Consider the following 12,246-nt stretch of genomic DNA (forward strand, 5'->3'; position numbering starts at 1 on the left):
ATGAAATTTTGTAATTTTATGACATATGAATTGCATGAGTTCATAATGATTTCCTTAACACCTTGCTTTCTTGGGTAGTCTTCCTCTTAACAAAACATTTGCTGTTGCTTACTGGCACAGTTTTGTATGCAAAGTGTCCATCACAAACAATGAAAAAGTAAGTTACGGGAAAAAGGAAGGCTGGCACATATGTAACAGAAGATTACTTTCATAATTCCTTTTGGACTTTTGACAAAGAACTGTCTTCTTTAAAAAATATTGATTTGTTTTCTTCCTTTATTTCTTTTCTCTTGAAACCTAGCAACATGAAGGATGTACTTGTAGAAATGCCTTTAAAAATAAAACAGAAAAAGCTACAGAAAGCTGAGTCAAGAGAGACTCAAGGAAATTTATGAATTAGATGGTGAGTCAGTTATGATATTCTTTTTTTTTTAAAGGAGGAATAGGCACAAGCAACTAATCTTTCTTCTCTCAGGGATTAAACTGAGGCAAGTAAGACAAACCATTCAGCAAATTTGTTCTTTAGTAACTTAAATGATTGAAAACTAGACCAAACATTGGACAACTCATCATATTCAAGGTAAAATTTTTGTGCTGGGGAAATGTGTACATTATGAAGTGAGCTCATATCAGCTGCCTGGTGTTATACAACCCTTCAACCCAACCTGTTGCCATTGTAAATCAACCAGGGTCTTCTAGTTCTAGTAAGTGCTGGTCTGGTTTATGTCCTCTCACTTGGGTGTCAGGGTTGGGGTAGGACAATGCCCGCTGTGCCCTGCTCTCCTGGCATGGGCTTCCTGGTAGGTTTCCAGCCATTGGTGTCCATCCCTGGGAATGTCTGGCAGTGCTGCGGTGGGACAGTGAGGGCCTGATGTCCCAGGTGGCACATAATGCCAGGCACATGGTTTGAAACTGCCCAAAGAACCAGTCTTGTGTTCAGACCCTAATGTCCCCATGAGGGACATTTTTGTACACCCCAGCTGCTCTGCAAACCAAGGCAATGCAAGGTTTGGGGAAATCACTTCAAAACCTCACTACTGCTGTGAATAAAACCAATAACATAGGTACAGCTTATTTTTATTAACTAATTGCCTTCCCTGTAACAGCTAACTAACCTATCACTAATTTGTCTCAGCACTGGATCTGCTCTGGCAAGTCAAATAACTGCTTGCAAAAGACTGGACCTTCATACTTAAAGCTACCTCTGCTGTCACAGAAACATAATCAAAGGGAAAAGCAGACAGTCTGGATAAAAGTGGAACATTCTTTCTCTCTCAAAAATACTTTAAATCTAATTATGTGTCTAGTGATAGAAGTCTTGTGCATGTGACTGAATTACTGTTAGTTGCCTTGAAGGCTTCTTGCACGCAAAGCAACTCACCTCTCTTGATCTAAAGAGAAGCAGAAACATACAACGGCATTAAGCAGAAACTTATTTCTGCATAGGTAACACACTAGGACCTGCTTCTGCGTAGACACAAGTCATAGTGCATCTGCTACGTGCTGGTAAGTTTTTGCTTTAGTTTCATTTATTGAATCCAGCCTAAGTTGGATGGCTAACTCAGTACTGAGCTGTCATAGCAACCAGCTTGTGTAATTTGTTCACAGTGCTTATCCACATTTATCTTAAAGCCCCGTTAGGCTGTTTTTCCTCTTGTGGACAGGCTGATCTAGAGCTTCACCCCTCTGGCAGCTGAGAAGCTTGTAACTTCCATACCAAACTAGTTTGCAGTGCCAGCTTGCTTTCTTTGGCTTAAATACCTTTTAGGACTTGATGTTTATGCCTGATGTTGTATTTACAGAGAGTAGTCAGATTTCCTCTCATCTTTGGGTTTTTTTTAGTCTAAATAAGCCAAATTTTTAGCCATCATTTAATATACTCTTCAACCTCCAGATCTTTACTGAATTCCAGCTGCCATTTCATCACTTTATGTTGTGAAGTCCTTTTCCAACTCCTTGCAGTTGGCCCTCACCCTTACTACCCTAACATAGTATCATCAGCAAACTTAGTTACATCACTATTCACCCTCTTTTCCAGGTCTCTTCTTGAAATATTAAATAACAGGGGCACTAATAGAAAGACTTCTCTTGTGACCTCCCTCCACTGAAAAAACCTAACCATTAGTATTTGGTTTTGTGTCCTACCTTTCAGCCAATTATTTAGCGCCATGGGGCCTGTCTGTAGCATCTCAGTTTCTCTGAGAGCTCTTGGAGACAGAGCTTTTTGAATGACTTAATTTAATTTCTTTTCACATTTGTATTGACTCCAGAATAAAAATTCTTTTAAGGAAGCTCCCATGATGACACTTCTCCAAATATTGTATTTATGGATGCTCTCTAAAAGTGTTCCTTCTAGCAATTTCTGTTAATTTATCCAGTAGAGATGTCTGGCCACCTGTTCTCAGCTACCTTAGGTTTACTTCTACTCTTCCTCCTTTCCCAAATCCTTTTAAGATTTGACATCCCATTTTGTCTTTTTTCTGTCCTTTGATACTGAGAACTTCACCCTTGAATTCCTTTAAAACTCACCAGCTGGTCCTGGTGACTTCTTATTGTTCTCCCTGTGGATTTTTCTATAACCTGTTTTACTGACACTTTCAGACAGATCCTTCAGCAACCTCCCCTTAAGAAAGGTTCTGTTATTTGAATTTCTCTTAAGGTCCTTGCTATGAGCATGGATGCAAACCCTTCATTTAGTTTTTCTGTTATAGCCTTTTTTTCTCTCAGTGCTCTTTTACATCGTTATGTTTCAGACCTCTGGATACTCTGGCAAGCTTCCTGATCTTGATGTACTTAAAAAAAAAAAAAAAAAAAAAAAAAACCAACCAAGAAACAAAACCCAAAAAACAAACAAGACAAACCCACAAAAACCCTTGCAAGATATTTCTCAAACCTTTTTGGCTTGTCTTATTGCATTTTTACATTTAGTCTGGCAGAGTTTTATTTTCTTTTTTATTGTCCTCATTAAGACACCAACTTCAGTTTTTTTGAAGAGCTGCTTCAAATAGCCTCTTACATTGGTAGTTAGCTGTGTTGGTTTTCCATACGTTTGCTCTGCATCACTCAATATATTCTGTGCACTACCTATAAATATTTTGCTCTTCTATTTGTCCACTTGTTAGTTCCTTTATAGCAACTTCTCTATGCCTATGCAATTCTTACTTTTCCAATAAAGCAGTATTTTAGGGGATTTTTTTGGCTTTCCTTGCTCCTATGTAGATGCTTAATTTAATTTAAGGGTTCTATAACTGCTATTACAAATTGCGTCTTTGGTAGCAAAATTCCTACATATGGGGCTCTGTCAAATTATTTGCTTATCTTGTGGGTTATGCATAGGTTTTGTTTTACATTCATGCACAACCTTGATATTTACTTGATTGTATGGGAGCATTTTCTGTCTACCGACATGGTTCATCTTGTCTCTGAGGTTTTTTAGAATATATAGCCAGTCACCAGCCACAGCATAGTTGGAGAAATCAGTAATAGTAAAAGCATACTGTGTGTTCCCTTTCATGTTCCTCTCAGTGCAGGTTTGTTTTAATTCTCTAGCTTTTTAAGAGTACCATCAGTAAGTTTTCCCTCTTCCCCCTGCTTCCCCCCCACCAAATAGTGTCATGCAGCTGAATATCTACTAAGGATGTTTTTTTAACAGCTACATTTTGTTTCTTGCTTTTCATTCTAAATGTGTCTTCAGAAGTTGTGCTGTATCATGCATCTCCTGTGTTACCTTCTTTTTAATACATTAGGTTCTAAAATATACCAGCTAAATATGCCCTAGTGACTTTATTAATTGCTGATAGGTTACTAGCTCAGATGTTCCCCCTCCCCCCCCCCCCCCAACTGACAACATCTTTCTGATTTACGTGGTGACCAAGTTACTGAATCTGATATACTGGGATGGAGTTTCTGCATAGTTGAAGAGACTGTAGTCAAAATAGTCACCTTCTTGCACTTGCAGCCATCTTTAGGAGTTGGAAAAGCCTCAGCAAAGGTAGGCAGCTCTGAGCAGCAGTGCTGCTAAGGTTTTCACATCACCGTGTCTTGCAGTCTGTCATGTTGTTCTCCTCTTGGGTCTGATTGCTTTTGGCATCTGGATGCTGTACGGATTTGTGAGGGGAACCTCGGGGAACACATCTCTCTGCTGTAGCATTTGCCTTATGGACAATTCCCTCAGTACGAGCATAGGGCTTTTACAGTCCTGTTTTCAGAGCTTGTGTGGCTGAAAAGATCTGCCCTGAGCATCCTGGCTGACTTGCTGTGTAGCACAACCTATAGGAGCTCTTGGAGTTATTTTCTTTTCGAAATTTTAGAGAGTTTAGGAGAGCAACTCTTTGCTTCATTGTAAGATTACTTTCAATCAGTCTGGGCAAGCAGAGAGTAGTTTTCTGATGGGTAATTATCTGTACTGTTAAAAAGTGCCATTTATTTCTGGCCTTTATATGTGTTATCCCAGTAGATGGTGTGACAGTGACAAACAGAGGCAAATGTGACTCCTTCCTATTCCATTTTTCCCTACTGAGCTATATTACATGAGGATGACTCTAACCCTATGGGCACAGGGTGATATTGACAGCTCCTGTTCAGCCGTCTGCTAGTACTCCAAATCTTTGTCCATTGCTTCTGCTCAGGACAGAGCACTATGTCTAGCAAATGGCTTGCTTCTCCCCCAGTACATGCTTTTATGTTTAGTTATAATGGAAATGATGTTGTTTCCGTGAAGGGAAGTTATAAAACACTCCATGTTGTTTCTCTTCATTTAAAGTAGTATTTTTTTATTTATTATTCTTCCAAATATTGTATTTTTCTGCACATCTGGTCAGTAATGCTATTATTCTTGCATTCATGACCCTGAGGAAAATACAAAATAGTACAGCTGCCAAACAGAATCTACAAATTGCAGTAGGACATGCTTGGTTGTTGATGTTCCTCCAGTCACCATTGCATTTTTTAAAGTCTAATAAACACTTTTCTTTCATTTTAATATATGACAATTTGTTTTGTTTCATACTTTTACCTTATTCAAATTGTCAGACTATTGTAGCAAATGTCTTATAGTAGGCAAAATACATTACACAATACTATTGTTCTCATTGGTGAAATATCTTGTATTTATAGTTATTCAGTTAGAGAGGAATCACTGTATACTTACCTATAATATACTTATATAACCTTAACGGTTTATATTATTATATTAGTCTCTAATTCTTAATTGTAACCTTGATTTCCCAAACCGGAACAGACTTACTGAATGCTGCTGTGGGTTTTTTTGCATTACTTTTATTGAGAATACCAATGTTTCATTTTAAGAATTGTGTGATGCCAACATTAGGATTCTTTTTTGTTCCCTAAATATTTTAGAAAACTGCCTTCCTTGCCTGAAGTGCTGCCTTATTTTTGTGTCCCTTTGTTTCGATTATTAATTTTCTAGAACTCTTGAAATGATGTCTTACATCTGTTTTCACTTTACAAATATATTCTCTGCACATATTTAAGTTTGCCATAGTGGTTTGAGAATCTAAAGTTTTATTATCCCAGACTATTATTAAATTTATAATTTTTCACTTGTTCATCTTCTAAACCAAAGATGAACCAAATTTTATTTTCCTTTTTATTTTTTGAACTATGGTATTTTGATGAATTATAGCTTTTCCCAGCAGCCAGTAAAGTATGCTTAAAAAGTTTTCAAATACTGCTCATATTTTCTAGGCAAATGTTTGCTCTCAACTGATTTTAGTCCTTGTTGCTTTCGTATCTGTGAAACTGTCCCTTTAAAATTAGAAAGGGACTGTGTGTGTGTATATATATATATATGACTGATTTGGACTTGATGCTATTTTTACCTTGTTGCAGTCAAATTGTTATCATCAGTTGCATCTATGTGATTGTAAACTTTTTTGCTAAATGATTATCTCTTCTTCTTTTGTCAAATGATATGTAATTTCCCCATGTTGGATCCAGCAATTTTTGATTTGAGAAATTACGGTGTATGATTTTTAGGCTATGCAAAGATTCTTTAACATTGAAAACTCATAAGAAAGCCTCCTTTGCTAAGGATGGCTCACATTCTGTGTTTAGTTTCACTCTAGTCTTCTGCTGACCTTTTTTCTTCTTTCTTTAGATATTATTGCTCTTTGATTTGTTACTTTTCTTTCCTTGATTGTTAATTCCTCTGTCTTGCAAAATATATCATTAACTTTATTTGTAGTGTGCTTCATATATTTAATAACATACTTGAAGTTAAGAACATAAGAGCTTTTCTGGATCTAGGCCCTAGTCTCTGTTGCTTTCTTTTTTATGACCACTTTTATCTCGCTTTTCACTTTCTTATCACTCATTCTTCTTTTTATATTATTTCCTTACCTTGTCTACACATCCCACATCTCTCATGCAATTTCCTTTCTTGGCTGCTCTTCCCCCCAGCACTCCTTTTTCAGTCCTTTCCATCTGTCCCCATGGTTTATGGCTTTGAAGAATGACTTACATTATCAAAGTTACCATTCTTGGCACTATTTTCATTTACAGTGTCATATTAGTATTAAAATGGCCTACCTTGAGAAAATATCTGTACTTTTGAAGTGATATGTACATCTAGAAATATTAGGAATGCAATCATTAACACCCAATTTTTTTTCTTTTCCTTATTTCTAGTACAACTTTGGGGATATAATATTGGAATTAAGAAAACTCTGTGGATACAGTGAATGATAATGTTTTCGTGACATGTTCCCTTTCCCTTCATGGAACTGTTGATACTGCCATCCTAAAAAAGCAGTCAGTGGGGACATGAAGGAATACTATGGGTGAAATGAAGAGCTAATACAAAATGCATTCACTGTTCTGCATTGTCAGAGTTCATAGATTCTTGCAAATTCATTGAGACTCATGAACTCTAAGCCATGAACCTTGCCCCTATTTGGTAAATGAGAACATTGACATTATTTCCTACTTGATGACAGCTTCTTTTCATTCCATTTCTCCTTCTCTTCTTCCTCCCTTTCCTCTTGCTCCCCCATCCCTGCTTCTTCCCTCCCTTCCTCATAACAGAGCTGTTCTGTTCATACTAGAATGGCTGTTAAATTGAAATAGCAAAATAAGTCAGCTCTCTAAGTTACTTGCTAGGTTTGGAGGATGTTAGCCTGTTCTGGGAGTCCTTAATTAAAATAAAATATTAATAAAAGAACATGGTTGTTTGCTTTCAGCGATTTTCTTCACTTTTGCTTGGCAACGAGAACAGGAAAGTTGATTTTCCATTCTGTTGATGGTATGTATTTGAACCAACAACTTTGTTGTCTTAGTTGATCCAGATGTTTCAGCCTGTGAGGTAAAGAAACCTCCCCTGTCTGTGTTATGTTTTGTTTTGGTTTTGACCTGTGGGTCAGTTTATAAGGCAATGTGATGCAAAGCCTAAACAAGACACACAGGACTCCTCCATCCCAGTGAAGGATTTCTTGCAGTCTTCTGGCAAGCCTGTCCTTTCTGCAGAATGCAACATAGCAAATGCTCGTAAAGAGAACTTGAAGCAATGTTGCCCATCTTTGTAGCCTTCTTTTTCCTGGAAGCAGGGGCAAGTGGAGGAAGAATTCACCACCGACTCAGCTGAACTGCTCCCAGCGCTGCTGTAAAGTTCCCCTGGTGGGATGCACTCTGGCCTGGCTTAGGCTGGAGGGCGTATTCAGCTTTGCTGATGCAAGTTGTAATGCACGGGCTGAAGCATTGTTAGTTGTGTGTTTTCAGACTATTTCTCTCCAACAACACAAGGTTGCAGTTACCAGTCGCTGCCTCGTTCAGGAGGAAACTCTTTAGTCCCTTTGCTGATGAACTTTCTGCTGGCTGATAGTCACCACTTTTTCCCTCTTGCTTATTTCCTTCTCGTTGTCACCATCTGTTTTATTTTTCGCTCTCTGTCTTCTTTCCTCCAGGCTTTAGCCTCTGCGCTGCCCCTCCATTCTCACTGCACCTTCTCAGCTGGTGACACTGCTGAACAAGACTTCACTGTCTGCCCCGTGTGGTAGCTCTCTGCCTGCGTGCTGCTCCCTGATTCCTTCACGGATGGCCCTCGCTCCTCTCGACGACAGGGTCTGCTGAAGGCAAAGACCGTTTGGAGGTCTCCCTAGAGCCCGCAGCTACCAGCTCCATCACCTCTGCAACTGATGTGAGCGGCAGGAAGGTTTGCACATGTTGTCTTGAGCAGGGAGGAGAAACGTAGCCAGAATAGTGAAATGTTCAAACAGCTCAGTTTGAGAAAAAAGTCAGAAACTTCTTCAACGTCTTGAATGGATCAGGAAATTTTGATTAATTTCATGGTTCAAAGATGGTCTTGGTTGCAAAAGTGTTTTCAGACAGTACAAAGAAGTCGAAAGGAAAATTAAGCTAAATTTAACAGCCTTCAATTTCTCCACCTTATTCTTACTTCAAAGTAAGTCTAACTGCCACAAAGTCTGTGTTAAAGAAGTGAATCACAAAGCTGCAATTTTTATAAATACCTCTGAAGGAACTTTTTTTTTCTTTGGAGAACAGCTGCTTCCTTCTCTGAGTCTGAACAGGTATTGTGAAAGACTTAGGCTTCATTGTATAATGAATATATTCATATATATACACACATGTATATATATACGTATGTGTGTGTGTTAATTTAGGCAGGGCTAGCGCTAGGTGGCTGTGGTATGCCTTTAATTAATGAATATCGACAGATTTCTTGAAAACTTCATGCTGGTGGTGCTATAGTAATGTGAAGTCTTGTCTGAGTATTACTGGGCACAGCTGTTTGTCACAGACACATCTTTGAAGTTTTTATCATTATGTCTTCAGTTTATTTTTATCTTTATAAGGCTCTCTACTTTTTAAAAGATTTCTAGTTGTTTGGAAAACAGCTTCTATATCAAACTCCTCCTCGGATGAAAGCACCCTCTATACACCTTGTGAATTTCTTTTATTTCCAGCCATCCTTGCTTGGTTTTTTTTTCTTCCTCTCTTCTCTTGCCTGTTCGTTTGTCTGGGTACCCTTAGCAACATCTTTTACTAATGGAAAAATAGCAATGCTTTCTGTAGTCTCACTGTGATTGAATCAGAAACAGAATTTACTTCACAAAGCATTTAGGTTTTCAATCCCACTGTTCCTTCTATCATCCTGAACATTTAATATTGTGTATCAGGGAGATCTACAGATTCTTAATTTGTCTTTTTTATAGTTGTTATTGCAACCTTACCTGTAATTAAGGAGTGGAAAAACAGTCAACTGTGCATAGTAGGATCTCTGTCTCTGGATTGGATGAAGAAGTCTTCCCCTTTATATTTTGTAGAATTGCATATTATGGATTGCAATCTCCAGAGAAATCACTTTGCAGAGTTCCTCTATAGAGACAAAAGGGTCACACAATGAAAATTCACTGTTCTCTCATTTTGGTCCTGAGAATTCTTTGTAAGAATTGGAGTCTCAATTTTTGCATCAACTCCCTTAATTCTGGAGGCCAGGGGGTGCTATAGGTATATGCATTATAATCTATGTAGGTTTAGTAGTCAATATAGAGGGCTTGTGAAACCTGTTGTATTTTTTATTTTCTTGCTGTTCTGAATTCTGAGTGTTTAATTTCTTAAAGAAATTATTTTAGTGGCAGAAGGTGTGTGTATGTATGCATGTCCTGATTTGGCTTTAGGCAGGTCCTTGGATCTCTAGTACAATTTGTATGTATATGGATCTTATCTGAGTGAGGGAATGGATAAATGGGGCTCAGGCCTGGGAGTTCAGCCCTGGGAAATGATGAACCTTATACTGATCATACGATTTCTTTTGTTAAGGGGAGAGAACTTGCAGCATGGAATGAAATGGGAGAGAAATATTTTATTTCCCAGGTAAACCCCACATATATAAGTATATTAAAGAAAAAAATATATATGCTTATGTGTGTTTTTTACATTGTTTTCACAGTGGGGAGATCTCGAAAAAAATAATTTCCTTAATCAAATCTTTACTATTTGAAAATAAATTTTATTACATTTAAATATTAGGCAAGACTAATTTATTTGAATTACATGTTCTCAAAAGCAGTTAGTTAATCAAACACCTGTTATTCCTTTTCTCCTGCACTAACCATTCAGATGTGTAAGCAGCAAGGAAGTGTATGAGTCTAATCAGTTTTTTATAAAGTGATAATATAGTGTACATGAATGTTCGTATAGCCTGAGTGCAAAGGAGACTTCAGTAAATTCACACAGAGCCTATCATATCTGTTTTTGTTTGTGTGTTAGAGTCTCTGATGAACTAATAATTGATTAGACAGATGGTTTGTAGGTAGTAAGACCTGGGCCAAATTCTTTTCAAAACCACGTTTTCCCAGAAGTGGTTATCTGAGAATGCACAAATTAAGTCCTGGACCTTTAGGTTTTAATTACCCTTTTATCATAATTTCTGATTTCCTGTTCTAATATGCCACATTATTTTACTGACTGCTGGAAAGTAATACAACTGATTTGAAAAGGCAGCCATTAAAATAATAATTTCTTTATTTCCCATTGCCAACAGTGCAGGATTAAATGCATATATCGTTCCTGTCTTCAAGGTAGTAGACAAGCATGTTCTCCAGACATGTATAATGCCTGCTAGCTTTGTGTGCATACAGTTGTGCATGTATGTATGTATTTACACAGAGGTTTTTGCAATGTTTTGGTTTTGTTTTCCAAAGGTTCTTGACAGACTTGCATGTCTGTAATAAAAATAATAATTAGTTGCTAATATCCTTTCACATACTAAAATTAATTTACCTGTTTTAAAATGAATGGACTACAACCAGAAAGGCTATGGGCACAGCACATGAATGTTGACATTGCACAAAAAAAGTAAGGCAGTGGTTTCACACTATGAAGAGTTTGTTAGCAATACTGACTTCAGATATTCCTGCCCTCCTGCTGGTGATTCTCAGAGTTACCGTGCCACCCCTTCTGTAGAGCAGGCTCCACAGTCTACTGAACTGTACTGTAATCCCGATCAGGGAACAGAGCTAAAAAAGTGAGTTAAAGTTTGTGAAGTGTGTGCATGTGTTCATTTTAGTCTTGGATCAGAGAACCATGCAACCGACCAACAGTTCTGGTCCTACTGAAGTAGTGGCTTAGGTTTAGGAAGGAGCTACCAGAAAATGGAAGGCCAAGAACCCTGTAAATCAGAAAATAAGCATGAGGAAAAGGAAACACATTGTCAAAATCCCACCTTCTGCTCGGGGTCAGATGGGCAACCTAAAGGCCCATTGAAGACAGTGTGCCTCTCAGCACGTTGGAAAGTGCTGACCATGGCATTGCAGGTTTAAAATAGGTAGCAAGAATGATATGGTCAGTGTTGCATGCTGGGCTTGTAAGTCTAATACATGTATTTTCTTTGCATAAGGGTTTACCTTTAGTCTTCTTTTTTCTTTTTTAACCTTTCAAAGGAAAAACAAAGGCATGATACTTCGATAAGTAGAGTCCTAGGCTGATGACTGTAGCAATGACTGGAGAAATGGTTATGGAAGGGGTTTGTCATGAAGCCATTACCTAAGATTAGATAGATTTTCTCTCTTGATCTTTATAGAAATGATTTGTGTCTGACTTTGCTCGTTGTATTGGCATAAAAAGGGTTTCTAGTGTGCAAACCCTGACCTGTGATGATTGTGCATGTCCTTTTCCCCTGAATGCAAACAGTATTAGCTACATTCAGTGTCACAATTTAAGTGTCTTTAGTCTGAATGCAAGTTGCTTCTTATAGGTCCTTTGTTAGACAAAATATATTATTGTTATTATATCCAAAATGATTTTTCTTTGAAGGGTCAATTTTAAGTCACCACCAGATTATCTAAAAGCTGATGTTTTCTGTTATTGGTTACCATATGTATCTGAACATGGTATAAATGCATTACTTTCCTGGAGAACTGAACTGCCTCATCTGGGTATCTTAGTGTTTTGGGGGCTTTTTTTTCCTCCTGGTTTGACCCAGGAATAGAAGAGGGAAACTAGAGAGCGGTTTGAAATAAATTCTTTGTAGTTTTTTTCAACTCCAAGTCAAGAGGAAATTTTGAGGACATTTTTAAAGAATAGTGTGCCTGTTGTGGTTATTCTATATATATTGCTTGCCTTCCTCTTTCCATTTAATTTTGGAGTGCTGTTTTGTATGAGAATAAGGAAAGATTTTTTTTTTTTTTTTTTTTTGGTCATCCAATGTGATATTTAATGGCAGATATCACAACACTCCTTAGTCTGTTGGCACATGTTCCAGCACATTGC

At 37.7% G+C, this 12,246-nt stretch overlaps 1 protein-coding gene across 2 annotated transcripts in view; it reads left to right on the plus strand.

The window, feature by feature from the left end:
• The first annotated feature begins 362 nt into the window (after positions 1–362).
• ESR1 (estrogen receptor 1) overlaps positions 363–12,246 on the plus strand; it is a 162,751-nt gene continuing 150,867 nt past the window's right edge. Inside the window, exons 1-3 of one of the 2 annotated variants that reach the window (XM_030022700.2) lie at positions 363–403; positions 1,447–1,506; positions 7,920–8,152. The gene's annotated coding sequence lies outside the window, so the exon portion shown is untranslated. Of the gene's footprint in view, positions 404–1,446; positions 1,507–7,919; positions 8,153–8,364; positions 8,417–12,246 lie in introns of those variants that run through there. The other variant, XM_030022701.1, reaches the window with a different exon arrangement.

This window comes from Aquila chrysaetos, chromosome 8 (genome assembly GCF_900496995.4).
Source record: "Aquila chrysaetos chrysaetos chromosome 8, bAquChr1.4, whole genome shotgun sequence".
Taxonomy (NCBI): Eukaryota; Metazoa; Chordata; class Aves; order Accipitriformes; family Accipitridae; genus Aquila; species Aquila chrysaetos.